The sequence below is a fragment of the Perognathus longimembris genome, chromosome 27, assembly GCF_023159225.1.
Source record: "Perognathus longimembris pacificus isolate PPM17 chromosome 27, ASM2315922v1, whole genome shotgun sequence".
NCBI classification, from domain to species: domain Eukaryota; kingdom Metazoa; phylum Chordata; class Mammalia; order Rodentia; family Heteromyidae; genus Perognathus; species Perognathus longimembris.
The window spans coordinates 2,256,964-2,279,256 of record NC_063187.1 but is presented as its reverse complement, the minus strand read 5'-3'; the positions used below and the strand labels follow the sequence as shown (position 1 = coordinate 2,279,256).

At 39.4% G+C, this 22,293-nt stretch overlaps 1 protein-coding gene across 8 annotated transcripts in view; it reads left to right on the top strand.

The window, feature by feature from the left end:
- The window catches only part of Sox5 (SRY-box transcription factor 5), an 884,924-nt gene that overhangs the window by 214,900 nt on the left and 647,731 nt on the right, over window positions 1-22,293 (top strand). For 5 of the 8 annotated variants that reach the window (XM_048335234.1, XM_048335236.1, XM_048335230.1 and 2 more), the window contains one exon: window positions 10,030-10,116. The exons of the other annotated variants lie outside the window; for them this stretch is intronic. The gene's annotated coding sequence lies outside the window, so the exon portion shown is untranslated. The remainder of the gene's footprint in view (window positions 1-10,029; window positions 10,117-22,293) is intronic. 8 annotated transcript variants of the gene reach the window in all.

Genomic DNA, 22,293 nt, shown 5'->3' with positions numbered 1-22,293 from the left:
CTTAGGAGACTGCGTTCATCTGCTCTGTCTCTGACGCTGGATACCTCATAGCTCATTTTCTAAAGCTAATTTTTGGAAAAGGGTAGAAGAACAGTGTCAATGATAGATATTATTGAGCATTGCCTGCTAGCTAACTCAAATGGGTAGTAATCTAAGTGCTTTCTTTTGTATATGTGTTTATGTATTGCTGGACCCTAATGGCTCACGCCTGTCATCCTAGCAATTTAGGAGGCTGAGATCTGAGGATCACGGTTCACACCCAGCCTGGGCAGGAAAGTCTGAGAGACTCTTATCTCCAATGAACCACGAGAAAGCCGGAAGTGGAGCTGTGGCGCAAGTGGTAGAGCACCAGCCTTGAGCAAAAGAGCTCAGGGACAGCGCCCAGGCCCTGAGTTCAAGCCTCAGTATTGCCTCACACTCACAACAAAAATGAAAATCATCGATACTTTCAAAGTAACAAAGATTAGGACATCTTCATCAGTCATCCCAAAGCAAACCTTTCTTGGGGGGACAATACTGGGATTTGAACTCAGGGCCTCACACTTGCTCTGCTTTACTTGTTCTCTCGGCATCTATCATACACCTCCAATACAAAGTTCCTTCCCTCCCTCCCTCCCTTCTTCCCTTCCTCCCTCCCTTCCTTCCTTCCTCTCTCCCTCCCTTCTTTCCATCCTTTCTTCCTTCCTACCTTCCTTTTCATGTTGTGCTGTTGTTAGATCTTGAACTCAGAGCCAGGTCACTGTGCTTGAGCTTTCTCACTCAAGGTTTGCCACTCTACCACTTGAGACACACCTGTACTTGTAGCTTTTTCTTGGTTAACTGGAGAGAAGAGCCTCCCTTTCCTGCTTGGCTGACTTTGAATCATGATCCTCCGGTCTCAGTCTCTCTGTAGCTGGGATTACAGGTAGCAGCCCCCATGCTCAGCCCTCATGAAGTTTTTCATGCATGCTCTGCATAAGAAGAAGAGTCACAGGCCACTCCTTTATTCACAAATCAATTTCCATTTCCAATCATTAAAATGCACAATTCTGGTTTTCTCCCACTTGTTCTGCTTTGTTTCTAACATCTTTATGAGCAGTGTTACAAATAACCCCGGAAAATGCTTTTGATGGTCCATTTATCTCCATAATGGTGACTTTTGTCACTTGAGCCACTGCTCAGTGGCTTGTCCAAACAGAAGAGAGCCATCGCACATGGAGTGTTTTGTGGAATTAGTGCCTTCAAAAGAGCCGATCACTTTACACCAAAGCAGTCATTAGCACCCAGGAAATAGACCACTCAGAAAGCATTATGTTCATGTAGCAAAAATCAGAGGCAAAAAAAAAGAAAGAAAGGAAAAAAAAAAACAAAACAGATGGCTTAAATGATAAATGCCACTAATCCAGGATTGTTCAGCATTTTCTACATTTTGGATTTAATCATTCTTTGTTGTGGGAAGCTTAAGATGTTTAGAATCATCCCTGGCCTCTCTTATTACATCCTGGAAGTACTGCAATTTCTGCTCTTTCTTCACACATGACACAAAGTTGTGGAGGTTGGGGACTTGTGTCTCACACCTGTCATCCCAGCTACTCTGGAGGCTGAGATTTGAGGATTGTGGTTCGAAGCCAGCTCGGGGCAGGAAAGTCCATGAGACCCTTCATCTCCAATTTAACCACCAAAAAGCCAGAAGTAGAGGTGTGGCTCATGTGGTAGAGCACCAGCCGTGAGTGAAAAAGTCAAGTTGACAGTGCAAGGCCCTGAGTTCAATTCTAGTATCATTACATATATGTGTGGAATTCTAGAATTACATTTTATTTGTTTGTTTTTTTGACCAGTCCTGGGGCTTGGACTCAGGGCCTGAGCACTGTCCCTGGCTTCTTTCTGCTCAAGGCTAGCACTCTGCCACCTGAGCCACAGCGCCCCTTCTGGCCGTTTTCCATATATGTGGTGCTGGGGAATCGAACCGAGAGCTTCATGTGTAGGAGGCAAGCACTCTTGCCACTAGGCCATATTCCCAGCCCCTAGAATTCCATTTTAAAGTCTTTACAATTTTAAAATATACTCAATATATCTGTGATTATATCTGTGTGTATGTTATATTTTATAAGTATATAGTGAGTATATACACACATATGATATATAGTATATATACACGTATAATATATATCTCATATTTGTATTCCAATTTTTAACCCTTTCCTCAATGGTTTATATGTGATTGTTTTCCCAGTGAATGTATCTGCTCTTAATAGTATCTAATTTAGCATAGTTACATCACTCTGAGGCCAAATGAATCTTTTTGCAGCTATGAAAGACCTGTCTAGCTACCCAGAAACTGGACAGAAAAAACAAACACATACCCTTGACAGGAAAAACCTCTTCCACACAGGACATGCGTGACTTATGCCTGTGATCCTAGCTACTTGGGAGGCTGAGATCTGGAGGATCATATATTGAGGCCAGCCTGTACAGATTAAAAATCTCCAGACTTTATTTCCAGAGCAGGCAGCAAAAGAGCCAAGCTGGAGGAGTGGTTCCTTCATAGAGAACCGTCCTAACAAGTGTGAAGTCCTGAGTTCAAATTCCAGTACTCACAACACACACACACACACACACACACACACACACTTCTTTGTGGCATTGGTTGGAGCCCCTGGTCTCCTGGGCTTGAACTCAGGGCCTGGGTGCTGCCCCTGAACTTCTCTTGCTCAAGGCTAGTGCTCTACCACTTGAGCCACAGCACCACTTAGGGCTTTTTCTGTGTATATGGTGCTGAGGAATTGAACCCTGGGCTTCATGCATGCTAGACGAACACTCTACCACTAAGCCACCTTCCCAGCGCCCTCTTGCTGATTTTTGACTAGCTTATCTCAATATTTCACACGAAGTATAATATATTGTCTCTCCATGTTTTCCTCCATTTTTTTCTATCACCACATTTTAGTCTTTGCTTGCTTGTGGAAAATTGCTCAGTCTAGTGAACGAGCATCAACGTAAATCTTTTCTTCTGTACCCCATATCTTCTTATAAACAAGACAAACCTTTCTATTAAAAGAGGTTCATCTTCAAGCGTGTGGATTTAACTCCAGCCCCTTCATCTCAGTTCTTTGCATTTCATCAGCCTTTGCTCAGAGATTATAGTTCAGATATGGTAAGGTATATCTTCTTCTGATGGATATGATTCCAACATGATTATTCAAGATAAGGGTAAGGTAAAAAAATCATAAATATTATTCTTCTCCTTTCCTATTAATTAGGAAGCACATGTCTGTTCTTCAGGGGAAATTTAATCTATATGTTTGATGCATTATCTCGTCATTTTTCCCAAGGTAATTTTGTGAGAGCTGTTATGATATCAGTCATGATTATGATGTGTGTGTGTGTGTGTGTGTGTGTGCGCGCATGTGTGTGTGGTTTATTCTTAACATCAGGAGATCGCATTGTGTTATAAATTTTAAAAAATATACCTACGTGTTTAATACAGCTTTTGCTCGCCTGATCTCTGCCATTTACCATAGAAAACTGTATGTTCCTACTAGATTGTACTGACCACATAAAATAATCTAAGCGGGTGGGGGATGGTGGCTCATGTTCAAAAATTTCATTGATGTCTGGCATCCATGGCTCCTGTTTGTCATGCCAGCTACTCAGGAGGCTGAGATCTGAGGATCGCGGTTCAAAGCCAGCCTGAGCAGGAAAGTCTATGAGACTCTTATCTCTAATGAACCACCAGAAAACTGGAAGTGGAGCTGTGGCTTAAGTGGTAGAGTGCCAGCCTGGAGCAAAAGAGCTCAGGGACAGCAGCCAGGCCCTGAGTTCAAGGCCCAGCACCAACACAAACCAACAAACAAAACAAATGAGTCAGAGTTCCACAGTGCTGGAGAATGAGGTACCATTCCCAGCAGCAGTGTGTCTTTTTATTCTTTCACTGCGTTATTGATTAAGATACAGCAATAAACAAGAGGAGTCTGGTGCTGGTGGCTCATGCCTGTAATCCTCACCAAGGCTGAGATCTGAGGATCACAGCTTGAAATCAGCCTAGGGGAGGAAAAAAATAATCCAAAAGACTCTTAATTCCAATTAACTAGCCAAAAAAAAAATGCAGAGCTGTGGCTCAAGTGGCAGAACACCAGATAACTTTGAGAGTGGGGCCTTGAGTTCAAGCCCCAGCCTGGATACCAAAATAATAATAATAATAATAATAATAATAATAATAATAATAATAATAATAATAACCCCCCTAATGATGTGGCTGTGAAAATGTGATATGGGGTGGGATTGTAACTCACTGGTCAGCTATTGGGCTCCTGGGAGATGGGATAGTGGGTTAGAACTGTGATTATTCCAGTGATTATTTGAGTCAACCTTTGGCCATGAAATACACAAGAAGACAATGGGTCGTGCTGTTAGCTGAGATGTTATGTCCTTTGGTATTCATGGATTCAGCTTCAGAGAGCCTGCAAATACTGTACACTGGCTAAACCCCATTTCCGGTGAAGCATTTATGGGTTTTGCTTGAACTTTTTCCTTTTGAGCAAAATTGAGAAGAAGAAATCGGCACCTCCACCCCCAAATGATTATAATTAATACTCTGTGCCATGATCTAATAATGGCATTTGTTGATCTGAAGAAACCATGCCCAAAAAGAAATGCACTTCTGACCCGACTTATGGAACTGTCATGCTCTGTCCATCACCTTTTAACAACAATTTTTTTTAAAAAATCCTTTGAATTAATATCCAAAGTAATTGCCACCATGTTGGAATCATCCCACACTGATTTTAAATTAGGAAATCGCTCCTTGGATCGGAAAATTCTGGGTTTGGTTTTGTTCTTTTGGTGCCAGTACTAGAATTTGAACCCAAGAGCCTGTGCACTGTGTTTTCGCTTTTGCTCTCAAGGCTAGCACTTTATCATTGGAGCCACAGCTCCACTTCTGGCTTTTTGCTGGTTCGTTGGAGATAAGAATCTAACAGATGTTCCTGCCTGCACTGGCTTTGAACCGTGATCCTCAGATCTCAGCCTCCCGAGTAGCTGGGATGACAGGCGTGAGCCACCAGCACCTAGCTCTTAATAACTTGATGAAAGAAACTTACCTAAGCCCAAGTTCAGATTTACTTTTGTGGCTTACTTTTATTTTGGCTTACTTTTGTGCAATCAAAGCTATTTACCCATGAAGTGAGTTTGGTTTTGATTTTTCTTTTTTTTTTTTTTCTTAGACCACAAGAATGGTAGTTAGCCACACACAAGCTTAAAGTCCAGATCTAGCCTCACCTTTATTAACTGATAAATTTCCCCTTTCCTGTGCATTTGTGCCATGACATTACAGGAACAGAAACAATAGGAAGTCAGGTAGGGTTTTAAAGATGGAGTGTAATGGATCTTAACGTGAAACACTTACAGCTGGGGTTGAACTGAAGCTTAACTAAAAACACCTATTAACTTTCCATCTCAAGACAGCATCCACTTTTGCCTAGCTTAGCATTTGTTTTCTGTTCACATTCGGTGGCACGGTTCCCTTTTGGAGCTACTGGGGCTTGAATTCAGAGCTTGGGCACTGTCCTTTATCTTTTTCTTCAAGGTTGGTGACCTCCTACTTGAGTCACACCTCCACATGTGGCTTTTTGCTTGTTAACTGGAGATGAAGAGTCTCACAGTCTTTCCTGCCCAGGCTGGCCTTGAACTTTAATCTTCACATCTCAGCCTCCTGAGTAGCTGGTATGACAGGTGTGAACCACCGATGCCCGGCTTTGCTGGTTGCTTTTGAGATAGGGTCTTTCTTATTGCTTCTCCTCATTGCTGAGCACAGTGTGTGTGTGTGTGTGTGTGTGTGTGTGTGTGTGTGTGTGTGTGTTTATACAACATGGGTCTATTTCCCACTATTTTCCATCTGGAATTTGCTCAGTACTGGCCTCGCTGCTAACCAGGTTTCAAAAGTACTTTAGTCTTTTCGTGAGAAAGAAGTGAAATCAAATGCAATGGAAAAAGTCCCCCTGCCTCCTCTCTAGTCTCTCTTCCCCCCTAAAAAAACACCTACTTTTGTCTCCAAACACATTGCTAGCCATCTTACTTTTTTCCATTTGCATTTGCTTATGGATTGACAATTTCCAAATTGTTTATTGTGCTCTTTTGTTCAAGAGCCTAAAACAAAAGCCACCGGGCCCTGCAAGCTACACATTTGCATTCGCTCAACGTTACCCTGGGAGAAAGTAATTGCTAATGCATATTTATGTGGCACAAATTTGCCATTTGTTTATGCATAAAATTATCAATAGTGCAGGGCCGCCCCGCTGTAGAAAATGGTGACCTTTTTAGCTTAATAAATAGAAATCAGCTGTTATTGTGAGGAGATCAGCCATTTATTTTGTGTTGCGAGACATTGCTGGGAAAATGCAAATTTGGGGCTGGCAATATTATTAAATAGAAGGCCAGCGACCCTTTCTGTAGAGTTTATTATACTTTATCTAATAGGGGATAAATGACTCTGGTTGGAAAATGGAATAAAGGATAACAGTTGTGTGTGTACCGTGTGTGTGATTTTATAACTAGATGAATTGTTTGTGTGTGTGTACCATGTGTGTGATTTTATAACTAGATGTATTGTTTGTGTTTGTGTGTGTGTGTGTGTGTGTGTGTGTTAGCACTGGGATTTGAACTCAAAGATTCTCATGGGGTATTTTCTGTGGATGGCTGACAAACTATCATTTGAGTCACAGTTCTACATCCAACTTTTCGATGGTTCAGTGGGTGTTAAGAGTCTCATGGACTTTTATGCCCCAGCTGGCTTTGAACCATAATCCTCAGATTTCAGCTTCCTGTGTAGCTGGGATTACAGATGTGAGCTACCAGCACCTGGCTAGCCACAGGAATTGAAGCCAATAAAACTGAACAGAAAAATCTCCCATAGACCTGTTGCTACAATTCTGCTTTAAAGTTGCTTTTCTCATTCCTTCTGCTTTGTTACTATTTGCATCTATTGCAAAGGGGGGGGAAACAGTTGATATATACTTTTCCCCCCTAGAGAAAAGATCTTCTGTGAGCTTTTGATTTTCTTTTTCTTCTACCCTTTCCTTTTCTTTCTCTTTTACTAGAATTCTAGCTGAGCAACTATTTGCTTTTTAATCTTTGCATTGAAGTGTAGGGTTGCTGTGTATTTCATATCTCAAAAATATCCTACATAGAAGAAAGTATTTTCAAAATGAAGTCTATTCATTTGGTTGGAGCCCTGTGTTGAGGGCTCATACCTGTCATCCCAGCTACTCAGGAGGCTGACATCTGAGGATGACAGTTCAAAGCCAGCCCGGGAGGATAAATCCAGGAGACTCTTATCTTTAATTAACCAACAAAAATCTAGAAGTGGAGGTGTGGTTCAAGTGGTAGAGCACCAGCCTTGAGCCAAAATGCTAAGGGACAGCACCCTGAGTTCCAGCCCTTTGGTGACCCTCCACCCCCAAAATAATATCTACGTTGAAGAGACAAAAGAGTGAATAAACTTTGTGACACAGTACAGTGGGTAGAAAAGTTGCACAGGTCAACTCAACCTAAACATGGAGGAACTGGAAGGAAGGAAATTGACTCTAGGTGGGGAAGGGGACTCAGGGAAAATAAGGAGATTGAATAATGTTAAAGTAGATTCTTTGCAGCAAGGAACATGGAACTAAAGATCTGTTGGGGATGCTAATTTTGGGGTGGGGGAGGAAGGGAGAGTGAGAAAGGGGATGAACTTGATTAGACTACAATATGAACTTGTTTGGAAATATAACAATGAAGTCCACGCCTATACAGCTAATATAAGCTAGTAGAAAAGAAGAAATATAGTAAAAAAAAAAAAAAAGCATATTAAAATTTGTTTTTGTTAGCCAATCATATTATGTTCTAAATGATAAAAGTGGCTTTGGAAGTAAAAACTAAAGTAGGTCCTTTGCTTTTGAAAAGAGTTTGTAAATATGAAACCTACTCAGTGGTGTATTTTCTGAATATGTAAAACAAAACACAAAGGCTCATATTTTGGCTTTCTCACCTGTGTCTCATAAATGAAATTCCTTCCCATTTTCCCAAAATTCATCTGTTTTTATTTTGTTACTTCTTGCTTAAAAAATAATTTATTATTCTATTTATTCCATACTTTTATTTTCTTTCTTGTTGGTCATGAGGCTTGAACTCAGGGCCTGGGCACTGTCCCTGAGCTCTTTTACTCAAGGCTGGTGCTCTACCACTTGAGCCACAGCGCCACTTCTGGTTTTCTGGAGGTTCATTGGAGATAATAGTTTCATGAACTTTCCTGCCCTGGCTGGCTTTGAACTGTGACCCTCAGATCTCAGCCTCCTGAGTAACTAGGATTACAGGCATGAACTTCTTAGTCCTGTTTTGCTTTTTTTTTTTTTTAAACCAGCAACCAAAAAAGATTTTTCTCTCAATTATAAGGATGGTATTATGGCAGTATATAACATTTCTTTTGCTTGTTTTGGTTGCTCTTTCTGAATAAATTTTTAAACAGAGTGCTTTCTGTCCCACAAATGCATAAAAAACAGAGTAGATGGGAGAACCTTTTTTCTGACATGCGCATGACTGAACTGTTTCTTTGCTATGTAATTAAACTTGTTTTTCTCGCACTTCTGATCATTCTAGTTAATTTTACACAGTGAATGTTCCTAGCACCTAAAAGGAATTTCCTCTTAGGCTATTTTGGCAGCTACCTATTTTTCTTATATCTGAAGGAAAAAAAATAAAAACAAGTTCAATAATATAGGTAGGACATGTTTAAAAATTCCAATTACCTTTCAAGTCTCCTGACATCCTGATTTGTTCCAGTAGAAAATGAAGATGTCAAAACAAAAATATGTCCAAAATTTGACCTCACAGAAAGATATGGCTATCATGAAACATTGTTAGAATTTCAGGTTTTAATTTGTTTTTCAAGTTCTGTAACAAAAACATAAACATGCGGGCTCCCTCTTGTGGGTAAACTTGCTACCTGTGAGTTTTATTCTGTGTCACCCAAGTATAAGGAACAAATAATGTATGAATTTTAGGTAAATTTAACTGTGGTACTGGTTAGATAAGAGTCTCATGGACTTTTCTTCCCAGGCTGACTTCGAACTTCAGTCCTCACATCTCAGTGAGTAGCTAGGATTACAGGCGTGAGCCACCTGTGCCTGGCTCACAAATTATATTTCTTAAAAATACTGGCTGGTTCAGTATTTAGAATCTCTATTTTAGGTTAGCAATGCAAGTCCCGATGTGCAGTGTTCCTTAGTGATAATGTTTCTCATTTTGGGAAAGTTTCCAGTGTAGTTATCTGTAAATGGATAATTCACATTCTTCTCCTTGTCATCTTGGTGACCTATTTCTAGAACAATCACACTCTGAGAAGGTATCAGATGGTAATAAAGCTTGTGATGAAAACAGAAACATCAGTGAAGTTGTAAAGATGGCTAGGCACTGGTGGCTCGTACCTATAATCCCAGTTATTCAGGAAGCTAATATCTGAGGATCAAGGCTCAAAGTCAGCCTGGTCAGGAAAAGTCCCATAGCTGTAGCTCAAGTGGTAGAGCCACCAGCCTTGAGTAAAAGAGCTGAGCTAGATTAGGCCCTGAGTTCAAGCCCTAGTACTGGCAAATGAAGGAGGAGGAGGAAGAGGAAGACTTAAGAAGATGCATAAAAAATTCGGAGAAATAAGAATCTACGTTAGTGTTACCTGTCCTAAAGTATACCTAGGAAGGATATTTCCATGAAAATAAGACCAAGAGAAGGACTATTTAGGCGATTAGCATATATGTGCAAATAGGATTTTACAGTAATTCTGGTGGCTTTATAATGGCAAGATAATGTCTTTGGCTTTGCAGCATAATTTTATTATGCTTATCTATGTAAATTTATATGTAAAAACTTATGCAAGTATAAATTTCCATATATAAATACAAATTTACTTTGAAAATAAAACTAAAAAAACCACAAACCATAGACAGTTTCTACTTCCAAGAGTGAGTAGTGAGAGATTTCCTAAGTGAAACAATGCAAGTTAAGGGTCTGCTTTTATTCTTTCAGCTTTTCACTTTCTCATGACCCGGATTCCGGTTGGGATCTGTTTACAAGATTCTAGAAGCCAATCACATCATTTCGGTACCACACTGGGTAAGAAAAAGGCATGCATGTATAAAACACCCAAGACACACTTGCTACAGATTGCTACAGATGGCTCAGGTCAATAATCCAAGCTACTTAGGAGACTGAGATTCTAAGAGCACAGTGGTTCGAAGCCAGCCCAGACAGGAAAGGCTGTGAGACTCTTCAATTAATCACAAGAAGAGCTGCAAGTGGAGCTGTGGCTCACATGGTAGAGCCAGCCTGAAGCAAAAGGAGATCAGAGACAGTGCTCAGGCCCTGAGTTCAAATCCCAGGGCCTGCAAAAAAAAAATCCCAATTGCCACATTTGCTACTATGCACATGTGACAGTTCATATCCCTTCTATATATTTGTGTGTGCATTTATTAATTTCTTTTATCTTGCAGTGGTGGTATAAAGGGTTTCAATGACGAGAACACTGCATCTGTCAATCTATACAGCTTTATACATTTTCTAAAATTGTCTTCAAGTTGTGTGACAACAGGGTTTCCATTCAACATGTTGGGCTGTGAAGACAACACATCTTTATCATTGTCACCTCTCTTCTCTCGTTCTTCTCCATTTCTCCCCACCCCTCCCCTCTCCTCTAATAACCTGGCTCCAGGTTACCTTTGAGCATTGAAGATAATGCCTACTTCTGCCTTCTTTAGTCTGACCCTCATTCTAGATTCCTCACCACAACACACATTTCAGCTTCCTATTGTTTATTTGTTTGTTTTGTTCCCATCCCAGGACTTGAACTCAGTGCCTGGGCACTGTCCCTCAACATTTGTGCTCAAAGCTAGCTCTCTATCACTTTGAGCCACAGCTCCACTTCTGGGTTTCTTTTTTATTGTAGATATGAGTCTCAGGGACTTTCCTATTCAGGCTGGCTTTGAACCTCACCCTCCTGAGGAGCTGGGATTATAGATGTGTGCTATTATGGGCCCCTGGCTCTGGTATTCATTTGGTGAGACTAGAGGTTACTTGTTTTAAGTGTTATACCATTGGGTTCTCCTCTGCCTTTATATTTTGTTAATATGTTTGTATATGTATGCAAATGCATATGTTTATCATTTAGATAAGTGTGAGAGAAAAACGTGTATCTTTTATCTCTCTAATTTCCAAGGCCATCAAAATGCGTGAAATCTGTGTGCACAAAAATATAGGACATGGTCTCTCCCAGTCAGATGACAGCTAGCTTCATAATAATCATTTCCAGACTCATTATGAACACAATATCTGGCCACCTGCAGATGATAATTCTTTTTTTTTTTTTGCATTGTCTTAAGGAAACATCCTTTTTTCCAAGTTGTAAAGGTATTTTTTTCCCCACTGAAAAAATGGTTTATGAGACATTTGTTACTACTTGTGTTTTTCCTTATTGTCATGAAGGAAATATTTTGGGGTCACCATAGGCCAGCTACACATTTTAGAAAAATTTCTAGAGCCTATTAATTATTCCAGGGTATATTTCATTTCTTAAAAAATGTAATTTTGCTGAAGACAAATATTTTCTAAAAATTCATGGATATCTCTCTGTGGGCCTTTGTGAAATTTTTGTTCATCATTGTACAAGAGTTGCATTCTTGTCTGGTGCTGGTGGCTCACGCCTTTAATCCTAGCGACTCAAGAGGCTGAGATCTGAGGATCGTGGTTCAAAGTCAATGTGGGCAGGAAAGTCCATGAGACTCTTATCTCCAATGAATCACCAAAAAGTTGGAAGTGGTGCTGTGGCTCAGGTGGTAGAGCACCAGCCTTGAGCAGAAGAGCTCAGGGACATTCCCAAGGGCATGAGTTCAAGCCCCAGGACTGCACACACACAGATACACAGACAGACAGACAGACACACACACACACACACACAATTTATTCTCATGAGAGAAGGAACTGAAAGTTTTAACCATGGCCTGGAGATCAAAGTTCTTTTATGATACTTTAGATGATTGATTAATCACCAAAAAAAAAAAAAAAAAAAAAAACCCGCATTCTGGAAGCACACTTTTTAGAAGAAGTTTGTCCCCATGATAGAAAGGAAATCTCTTCCCTTTGATACTAAAGGTGAATGAATGAATAAATGAATGAATGGATAGTGAATCATTACAAAGAAGGAGTCATCTTGCGTAGTTGTTGAGGACTTCATTTTGTTTTCAACAGTTTTCATTATTTGGTACTGGGGTTTGGGCTTGAGGTGCCTTGCACTTTCTTAGCTTGTTTGTTTGTGAGTACACTACCGCATGAACCACCCCTTCCATTTGGATTTTTGCTGACTATTTGAAGATAGAGTCTGGTGGACAAATTTTATTTCCCCTGCACTGTCTTCAAACGTTGATTCTCAGATCTCAGCCTCCTGTGTAGCTGGGATGACAGGCGTGAGCCCCCAGCCCCCAGCCTCATTGTGAATGGTTTTCAGCACCTCAGGATAGAAGTATTGTTTGTGCAAAGAAGTTACTAAAATCCCTAATAGCCAATGGCATGGCTCAAATGGCAGAACGCAAGCCAACCGGGTATAAAGCCTGAAGTTCAAGTCCCTGTATCAACAAGTTAACAAAAAAAACCCCTTTAATGATACTATCAAAATATCTACAAAGTATGAGCCTTACTTTCACAGAAGAAACCACTAGAGTGATTTTACTGCTAACAAAAGGGGATCAGGTACAAATGAATTATCACAAACATGAAGCGTCTATTGGTTTACAGATTCAAATGTCAATGCAGATAAAAGGAAAAGGTGAATGCTAACGAATACATTTACATCCAGTAGATTCATCAGACAGCCATGTCTGAACAAGAGAATGTGTGTTATATATTATTTATATATGTTATATTGTTTATATATTTGTATACTTTTTATATATTATTTGTATGCAATGTAGCCTATAAAAGTATATATTTATAACATAAATATATTTATAATGTATACATTTATAACATGAATACATTTATAACATACACATATTATATTTCTGTAGACTATATTATATTATACATATTAGATTATTCATAATATAGAATATTAAATTTATACAATATATTTCATATATTCTATGTGATATATTTCATATGTATAATGTATACATATGTACATATATTCATTGTAATATTGTAATTAATTCTATGTAATATATCTCATATATTATATATAATATATGTGATATAAACATAGAATATATGAAATATATTCTATAAATTTAATATATTTACATACATATATTTTAATAAATAATTTTATATATTTAATGCATTTATATAAAGTATATATAAGTATAATATATAATTTATATGCATGTAGCTAATATCTATAATTATATAAAATATACTATATTATGTAATATTATATATCATGTGTAATAAAGATAATATATTTCATAAATAATATATAACAGTTCCTGTTATATAGTTAACAGTTAACTAACATCTTAATTTAGAAGAGAGCTATATATAATAATAATAATTGAAGGATACAATTCCAATAGAAAAGCTTAAAAATGGAAATTAAGGGGCTGGGGATATGGCCTAGTGGCAACAGTGCTTGCCTCGTATACATGAGGCCCTGGGTTTGATTCCCCAGCACCACATATACAGAAAATGGCCAGAAGTGGCGCTGTGGCTCAAGTGGCAGAGTGCTAGCCTTGAGCAAGAAGAAGCAAGGGACAGTGCTCAGGCCCTGAGTCCAAGCCCCAGGACTGGCCAAAAAAAAAAAAAAAACAAAAAAATGTACAAAAAAAAAAGGAAATTAAAAAGTCATGTTCCAAGTATTGTCTAACAAGGAAGAGAGGGAGACAGAATCAAAATGGGGGCTGGACGCATAACATTTGTTCTACTTTTCAGGAAGTGGTTTTTTTTTTTACCTCTTTGGTAAGAGCCTTAAATATTTTCGAAGCATTCTATGCAAAACTTCTACTCTTAGTCTGGAAATATTTCATTTCGAGTCGTCCCAAGAAAGTTTTAAATGACCGAGTTTTTGTATGTCTCTTACAAAACCACTTTCATAGCTGGGCAAAGGTTTAGCCAATCTTTAGGGATTTTTATCACCTGAATTTATTCATGGGGTTGCACTAGACGAAACAACTTGGAATCTAAACTGAGAATACAAAGAATTTCCAAGTTTGCCTATGCAGGAATTCACAAGAATATACCCATAATCCACTCATCTATGTATCTGTATGATAAACCTGTAAATACTAACAAGAAAATAGGTAAAACAAATATAACAATCATAATTAGCTTTGGGTCTGTGAATCCTAAAAAGCTTTCATTTTCTACAGTGTGTGTGTGTGTGTGTGTGTGTGTGTGTGTGTGTGTGTGTGTGCTGGGGTTTGAACTTGGGGCCTGGGTCCCTGAGTTTTTCTGCCCACTTGAGCCACAGCTCCACTTCCTGCTTTTGGGAGATTCATTGGACATAAGTCTGACAGTCTTTTCTGCTTAGGCTGGCTTCAAACTGTGATCCCTGGATATCAACCTCCTGAGTTGCAGGGATTATAGGCGGGAGCCACAGGTGCTGGGCAGGCTTCAATTTATTGATGTATTTTATGTATTTATTTTTTATAATAAGTGTGGTTTCCTATTGAAATTTGACAAGCATAAGAGGCGTGAGAGTCCAGAAAGTTTATGTACGTTGCTTAGTACTTCTATTCATTAAGATAGCGTGTACAGGTCTAGTCAAAGAAGTCACAGTATCTATTTTGTTTCCTTCATCAGTTTTTCTTGAAATCTTAGTGGAGACATAGAACTGCTTTAAAAAAATAAAAATACCCTGCTGACATTGAAGGCTGGCTGCCTACTTAGGGTTAGGCAAGTTTGCAAAACCATAGGATAGGCGCAGGCAAGCTACCAGCACCCCTGCCCTGGCACTGGCTTAGGGCCAGATTGACAGTTTCTTCTAGGCTCTGCTTCCTGGGAACCAAGCAGACCTCCACAGAGCTTTTGCTTGTGCACAGCAGGTTGAGGCCTACCTTTGTGGCTTAGGAACACTTTGGTTCTTTCTGAAAAAAATAAAAAAATAGCATCTATTATTTTAAAGTATTAGGTGGGAAGTGGTGCTGTGGCTCAAATGGTAGAGCGCTAGCCTTGAGCTGAAGAGCTCAGGGACAGCGCCAAGGCCCAGAGTTCAAGCCCCACTACCCACAAAAACAAAACAAAAGTATTAGGTTACCTTAGAATATTCGAGGAGTAAGTGTTTAAGCTGGGTGAAGAAAATGACAATGAGATTGTACTCCATGAGAAATTGTAGAAGTAAGATTAAGTCTCCTTTCCTGTATTTTCCATTTCTGGTTCTTTTTTCCCCCGTCCTTCCTTCCTTCCTTCCTTCCTTCCTTCCTTCCTTCCTTCCTTCCTTCCTTCCTTCCTTCCTCCTTCCCTCCCTCCCTCCCTCCCTCCCTTCCTTCCCTTCTTCCCTTCCTCCTTTCCTTCCTTTCTTTTTCTCACTTTCTTCCTTTTTTGTCTTTCCCTTCTTCTTTCCCTTTCCTTCCCCTCCTCTCCTCTCCCTCCCCTTCCCTTCTTTTCTTTTCTTTTTTCCCCCATCCCTTGGGCTTGAACTCAGAGCCTCACCCCTTTCAGTTGACTTTGTCGCGTGAGGCTGGTGCTCTACTCCTTGAGCCATAGCCCTAATTCTGGCTTTGTGTGGCTGTGTGGCTCATTGAATAGTCTCATAGAATTTTTTTGACCTATCTGGCTTTGAACCTTGGTCCTCTGATCCGGAATAGCTAAAATTCTAGATGTGAATTTAAGAGTCCTTTATTTCTTTAAAAATGTATCCAGTATTGCATTACCTGGGAATATTACAGGGGTAAGAATGGAAGTTGTGTAAGGGAAATTACGATTAGTACTTCATTAGAAATTATTTGTTCGAGTTAGATTATACCTTCTCCTCTTCTCTTCCTTTCCCATTCCATTATTTCTTTTTCTTGTTTTCCCTTCTGAATCGAAGCTGACTTTAGTGATAGGAACGAGAGGCATGACATTGAAGAACACATGGAGCTTTGGGAGAGACAAGTCTGGTGCTCTGACGTAGGGTGCATTTTGTAAATGACTTTACCCTATTTTCCTCCTGGATAAAATGAAAATTAAAAAATAGACACCAATTCACCACACAAATACTACAAGTCCTGAAGCAGTTTCAAGGCCAACAGGCAAACGAGACTTCAGAACTGAAACCACTACTATGTATCCTCTATTTATCAATAGATGACATTTCAGCACAATCAATATCAAGAGAAAGAAATGTTCCAGCTAAAGTGTCATAGCCACATAACCACAAAAGAAAGAAAGGAAGGAAAAGATCAGGTCCAGGCATAGTCATGGGGATATGAATTCATTTCTCTGAGTAGTTAAATGAATAAAATGGATAGAAAAATCCGGGAACTTAGAGTTGAAAGGCATGGTGAAAAAAATAAACAGAGGACAGGGTAGCTGGGCGCTGGTGGCTCACGCCTGTCATCCCAGCTACTCAGGAGACTGAGATCTAAGGATCACGGTTCGAAGCCAGCCTGGGTGGGAAAGTCCATGAGACTCTTATCTCCAGTGAACCAGCAAAAAGCCGAAAGAGGAGGTATGGCTCGAGTGATACAAGGCTAGCCTTGAACAAAACAAGGCCCAGAGGCAGCACCTGGGCCCAACACACCCACACTCACACACACACACACACACACACACACACACACACACACACACCAGCTAATAGTGGGTCTATAGCCTAACTGGTAGAGAAACATCCTTGAGTAAAAAAAAAAAAAAAAAAGCTTCATTATATACTTCCCTGAACAAAATCAACCTAGAGAAACTTCCAGAACCTTCCAGAAGGCTTGGCCTATGAGACCCTTCTCATTTTTATTATGAATCTGAGCCCTAAAGGAGGTAAACTGAGACAAGTACCTAGGCAGAATTGGTAGCAATTATTTTTGTTTTGCCTATCTCTCTCTTACTTTACATTCCTTTCCAATGTCAATGCATTTGGAGTCATTTGCTTTGCTAGTTAATAATTTGTGATTCTAATCATTGGTTATTTGTACCTATTTTTTTTGATACCTTTCTCTTTCACTTGCAAATAAGTGAGGGCCTTGCTTTAACTATTTATCAAATCCAGTCACTTCTTTTTATTTTACCCTCAGTCACCCTAATCTAGAAGGTAAAATGCTTTATTGCTTGGAAAAAAAGCAAAATAATCCCATTATACTGTAAATTATCAAGTGAGTTGGGTATAATTAAAGATTATCCTGCAATCGTACCATTTTGAAGGCATTTATCCCGACAGGGTTCAATGGCCTTTGACAATGAGCCACTTTGTTGACAAAACTGTCAGCAAAATTGCGCAACATTAATGAGAAAGTCTTTGTAGCACACGCTTACATTTTAATGTGGGTGGCAGTTTAAACAACACCACCAAAAAAATAAGACCTCACTCACACAGACACAAGGAAAGGCCCTTCTCTTCCCCACAATCATATGATTGAAGTTGATTTTTTTTCTTTTAAAGATCTGCTGCCTGATGACAAAAATGTGCATTATCTAAATGCACAATCGTGGACCAGACTGAAGCCAGTAAGCCCCAGAAATCACAACTGTGCTGCTGATAGTGGTTTATTTTAAGGGCAAAGGATAAAGAAGGCACCATTTTTTCAGGTGTACAATTTCAGGTTTCTGGGGCGTCCTAGTCAACCTTATCCACTGATGTGGTAGGAACAGATGAAATTCATTCTTTAAAGTGCTCCCTTAGCATATGAATCTTGCATTACTTAAGTAATAACCTATTATGTAAGTCGTGTGCATCTTAGGTAATAATTCATTACATGATCACGTGTTTTTCTGAATAGAATGAAGTATCTGTTTCCTTTTTTCTTTTTGCCAGTCCTGGGGCTTGAACTCAGGGCCTGGACTCTGTCCCTGAGCTTCTTTTGCTCAAGGCTAGCACTCTACCACTTGAGCCACAACTCCACTTCTGGCTTTTTCTATGTATGTGGTACTGAGGAATCGAACCCAGGGCTAGGCAAGGTCTCTACCACTAAGCCACATTCCCAGCCCTCTTGTGTTTTCTGTGCTCTATCTATCACTCGTTCAGAACCTTCATCAACCACTGCACATTGTTGGACATGCTGCCAGAATTTTCCCCTTTGCTTTGTCCTCACGGTAGTTTGATGTTATCAGCATACCACCACACCAAACACGTGGAAGGGATGGTTAAATCTGAGGCTGCCATAGCCTTGTGATTTGTTGGTCCCTCGGTACAAAATGATTTGTTTAACTGGGGCTGGGAATATGGCCTAGTGGCAAGAGTGCTTGCCTCCCATACATGAAGCCCCTGGGTTCAATTCCCCAGCACCGCATATACAAAAAAAGAAAAAAAAACGGCCAGAAGTGGCGCTGTGGCTCAAGTGGTAGAGTGCTAGCCTTGTATACATGAAGTCCTGGGTTCGATTCCTCAGTAGCACATATATAGAAAATGGCCAGAAGTGGCGCTGTGGCTCAAGTGGCAGAGTGCTAGCCTTGAGCAAAAAGAAGCCAGGGATAGTGCTCAGGCCCTGAGTTCAAGGCCCAGGACTGGCAAATAATAATAATAATAATAATTTGTTTAACTGCACTGATTCTATTTGATTGGCTTTTAGCTTTTATGTCCATATGTTTAAGAGGCATTTAAATAAGTTCTCCTGAAACGATTATCCTACTTTTCTGGGTATTTCGTGTGTGTGTGTCTGTCTGTCTGTCTGTCTGGGCCTTGAACTCAAGGTCTGCACACAGTCTCTTAGCTTTTCTGTTGGTGCTCTACTGCCTGAACCACAACTCCACTTTCAGCTCTTTGCTGGTGAATTGAAGGTGAGAGTCTCATAGATTTCCCTGCCCAGCTGCCTTTGAACCAAGATCCTTCTGTCTCAGCCTCCTGAGTAGCTAGGATTGTAATATGAGCCATCAGGGCCCAGCTTTATTAGCACCACTTTAATTGCAGAGTTCATTCACTTAGGTCATGGCAGAGGTACCCCATTTTGCCCATCTTGGAATTCAATGTGGCCTTACAGTAACGCAAACACTGGTTAGGTGGGCAGAAAGCATGATAAATAAATAAATATACATATTCACATATATATACATAGTGTATAAATTATATAAACAATATTTACACATTTAAATAAATTTATATAAATATATGATACATACATATATAACTTATATACAAATATACATAAATTTATATAAATATATAAAATAGACATATAGCCATATCTAAAATAGATATATGTAATTTACATAAATAAATTTAGATTTAAAACCAATCAGGTCATATATCTTGTATATTATGTTCCATATACCCTATTGTATTTGTTTTATTTTTTTAATATTTTATATTATGTTGTATAACATATTATATTGCATGTTATATAATATATAACATAATCATAGGATATAATATACAGTCATATTTTATATATGTACATATATGTATGTATATTATATATGGGTAACATACAATCATATTTTATATATGTATATATACACTCATCATCATTTTCATATCCTTGAAAAGTTGTGGAAATGTAATGTTTTCATAAAAGTCAGATGATAGAATAAGTCTCAGTAAATCTGGTCACAACTGCTTAAATAGTGTTCTCTTGTTCAGCCATTATTTGGAACTCTGAGGAATTTTCCTTCAGATAAAATAATATATTAGCTATTCAGCAGAAGTGCTTGAGATATGATCTGTGAACCTTAAATTTCTTTTTTGTGGTTTCTTTAGAAAAGTGAGCAAAAGAGATTCCATTCTAACAATAAAGGAAAACATTGAACAATATTTCTACAAAACCAGAATGCTGGCCTTTTTTTTTCTTTTATGGGACTTGAACTCAGGGCCTGGGCGCATTCCCTGAACTTTTTCACTCAAGAGTAGTACTCTACCACTTGAGCCACAACTCTAGTCTTGGGTTTTGTTGTTTAATTTGAGCTAAGAGTCTCATTGACCTTCCTGCCTGGGCTGGCTTCAGGCCATAATCTCCACATCTCAGCCTCCTGAGTAGGGAAGGTGACAGATATGAGCGACCTCCACCCATCCAAGAGAAACATTTTGAAGAGTGGACATATGGCTTAATTGGTAGAATGCCAGTCATAAATGAAAAATATAAGAGAGTTCTCAGGCCCTGAGTCCAACCCCAGGACTGGTACACACACACACACGCACATACACACACACACACACAACTAGTTTTGATGATATCAAATAACTCCTTTGTCTCTCAAATAACAAGATGGACAAATGGAGGAAGAACTGGACAGTCGATTAAAATAAATACATTAGGTGGAAAGATTTTTCTTAAAGTCGGTCAACCATTGGCAAGTTTCCTATGTGCTCACAGACAATGACACTATGATTTCAATGGCTTACAAGTGAACGGGAAACTAGAGAAATCATATAAATGTTTTAATTAATAAGAGGCGGAAATCAAATTGGAAGTCAACAGAGACCGATGTTTTAGAAGTAATCAAGTAATGCAGATGAAGGATGAGGTCACGGTTCATTTAGCAAATTAGCAGATGGAAAAATGACATAATAAATGATGCTGAAAAGACCATAGCAATGGGCCTGTTACTTGAATCACAGTGAATATCATTTTGGGGGAATAGTGTGTGTGTTGTGTGAGTGTGTGTGTGTGTGTGTGTGTGTGTGTGTGCGCGTGTGTGTGCCAGTCCTGGGGCTGGAACTCAGTGCCTCTTCAACTAAGCTATTTTGCTCAAGGCTGGTGCTCTACCACTTGAGCCACAGCTCCACTTCTGTTTTTTTTTTTTTGAGTTGTTTATTCTCACAGAGACTTTTTCTACCTGGGCTGGCTTCGAACCAAGATCCTCTGATCTCAGCCTCTTGAGTGGCTAGGATGACAGGCTTGAGCCATCAGAGCCCAGCTCTAATATATATATATATATTTTTTTAAAGATGGTTTCTCTAAAAAGCACAAGTAAAACAAAACTTCCTCTTCATCTTCCTCTGATGGTATTGTATGGGTTATGAAAATGGAATCCATATCTATTAACTGCTGAAGTATGTATAGGTTGGTTCAGCCTCCCTCTCTTTCAAATTGCCCTTTCTAGAGGATGCCTAAAGTGGATGTTTTTGGGGTGTTTTTCATGGTGGCTGTTCATTAATTAACAAGCCAGCCTGAGGTCCCTCGAACACAGAGGCTTTTCCTTTTAGCATGTCGCTGCTGGCCATTGATCTGACTTTCATTCAATCCATCTCATTGATTGTGTCCCATTTAGCACTTGCTTGTATGTTAATTGTATGGCTCGCAAAACTCTGTCCGCAGTAAGTCAAAGAAAAGTCCTTGGAGTTTCAATCCAGAATAATATAATATAAATTACACATAATCATTAAATAATAAATAATATGTGAACAAATGATACAAATATGTACATACAAATATAAATAGAGATTGTACTGTCCTATGTTCCTCAGGATTGCACAGACTTAGGTCAGACTAGGTAAGCAGTAAATACTCAATGAGCTATAACGAACAGCTCCATTGTGTGAATGTGTCTGTGTGTGTGCATATAATTTCCTGTGTATTTATTAGACTTTGCCATTTATATCCAGTAGAAACAGTGTACAAGGGGAGATGGAGGAATTCACAACATTTGTGAAATAAATTTTCTTGTTCTCTCTGTTTCCTCTCCTCCCTCCTTCCCTCCCCTCCCACTCCCTCCCTCCTCTCTCTCTCTCTCTCTCTCTCTCTCTCTCTCTCTCTCTCTCTCTGTCATTCCTCTACTTACACAGAGCCTGACATTGATTTCAGTGGCTGCCAAGTTCCTAAACTATCCAGTACTTGGTGTTGTTGTTATGAGACACAATCTTGCTATGATGGCCTACAACTCCCAAGTGCTGAGATTACAGCAGTGCAAAACCAAGCCTGGCTTTCAGGAGCTTTTTTTGTTTTGGCTGGTTGAGGGGCTTGAACTCAGGGCCTGGGCACTGTCTTGAGCTCTTTCACTCAAGGCTAGCACTCTACCACTTGAACCACAGCTCCACTTCCGGTTTTCTGGTGCTTCACCAGAGATAAGAGTCACACAGACTTTCCTGCCCAGGCTGGCTTTGAACTGCAATCCTCAGATCTCAGCCTCCTGAGTAGCTGGGATGACAGGTGTGAGCCACTAGAACTCAGCACTACCCTTTCATTAATACAATATTTTTTATTTTTATACCATATTTTTATAATAAGTATTACAAAAGCTAAT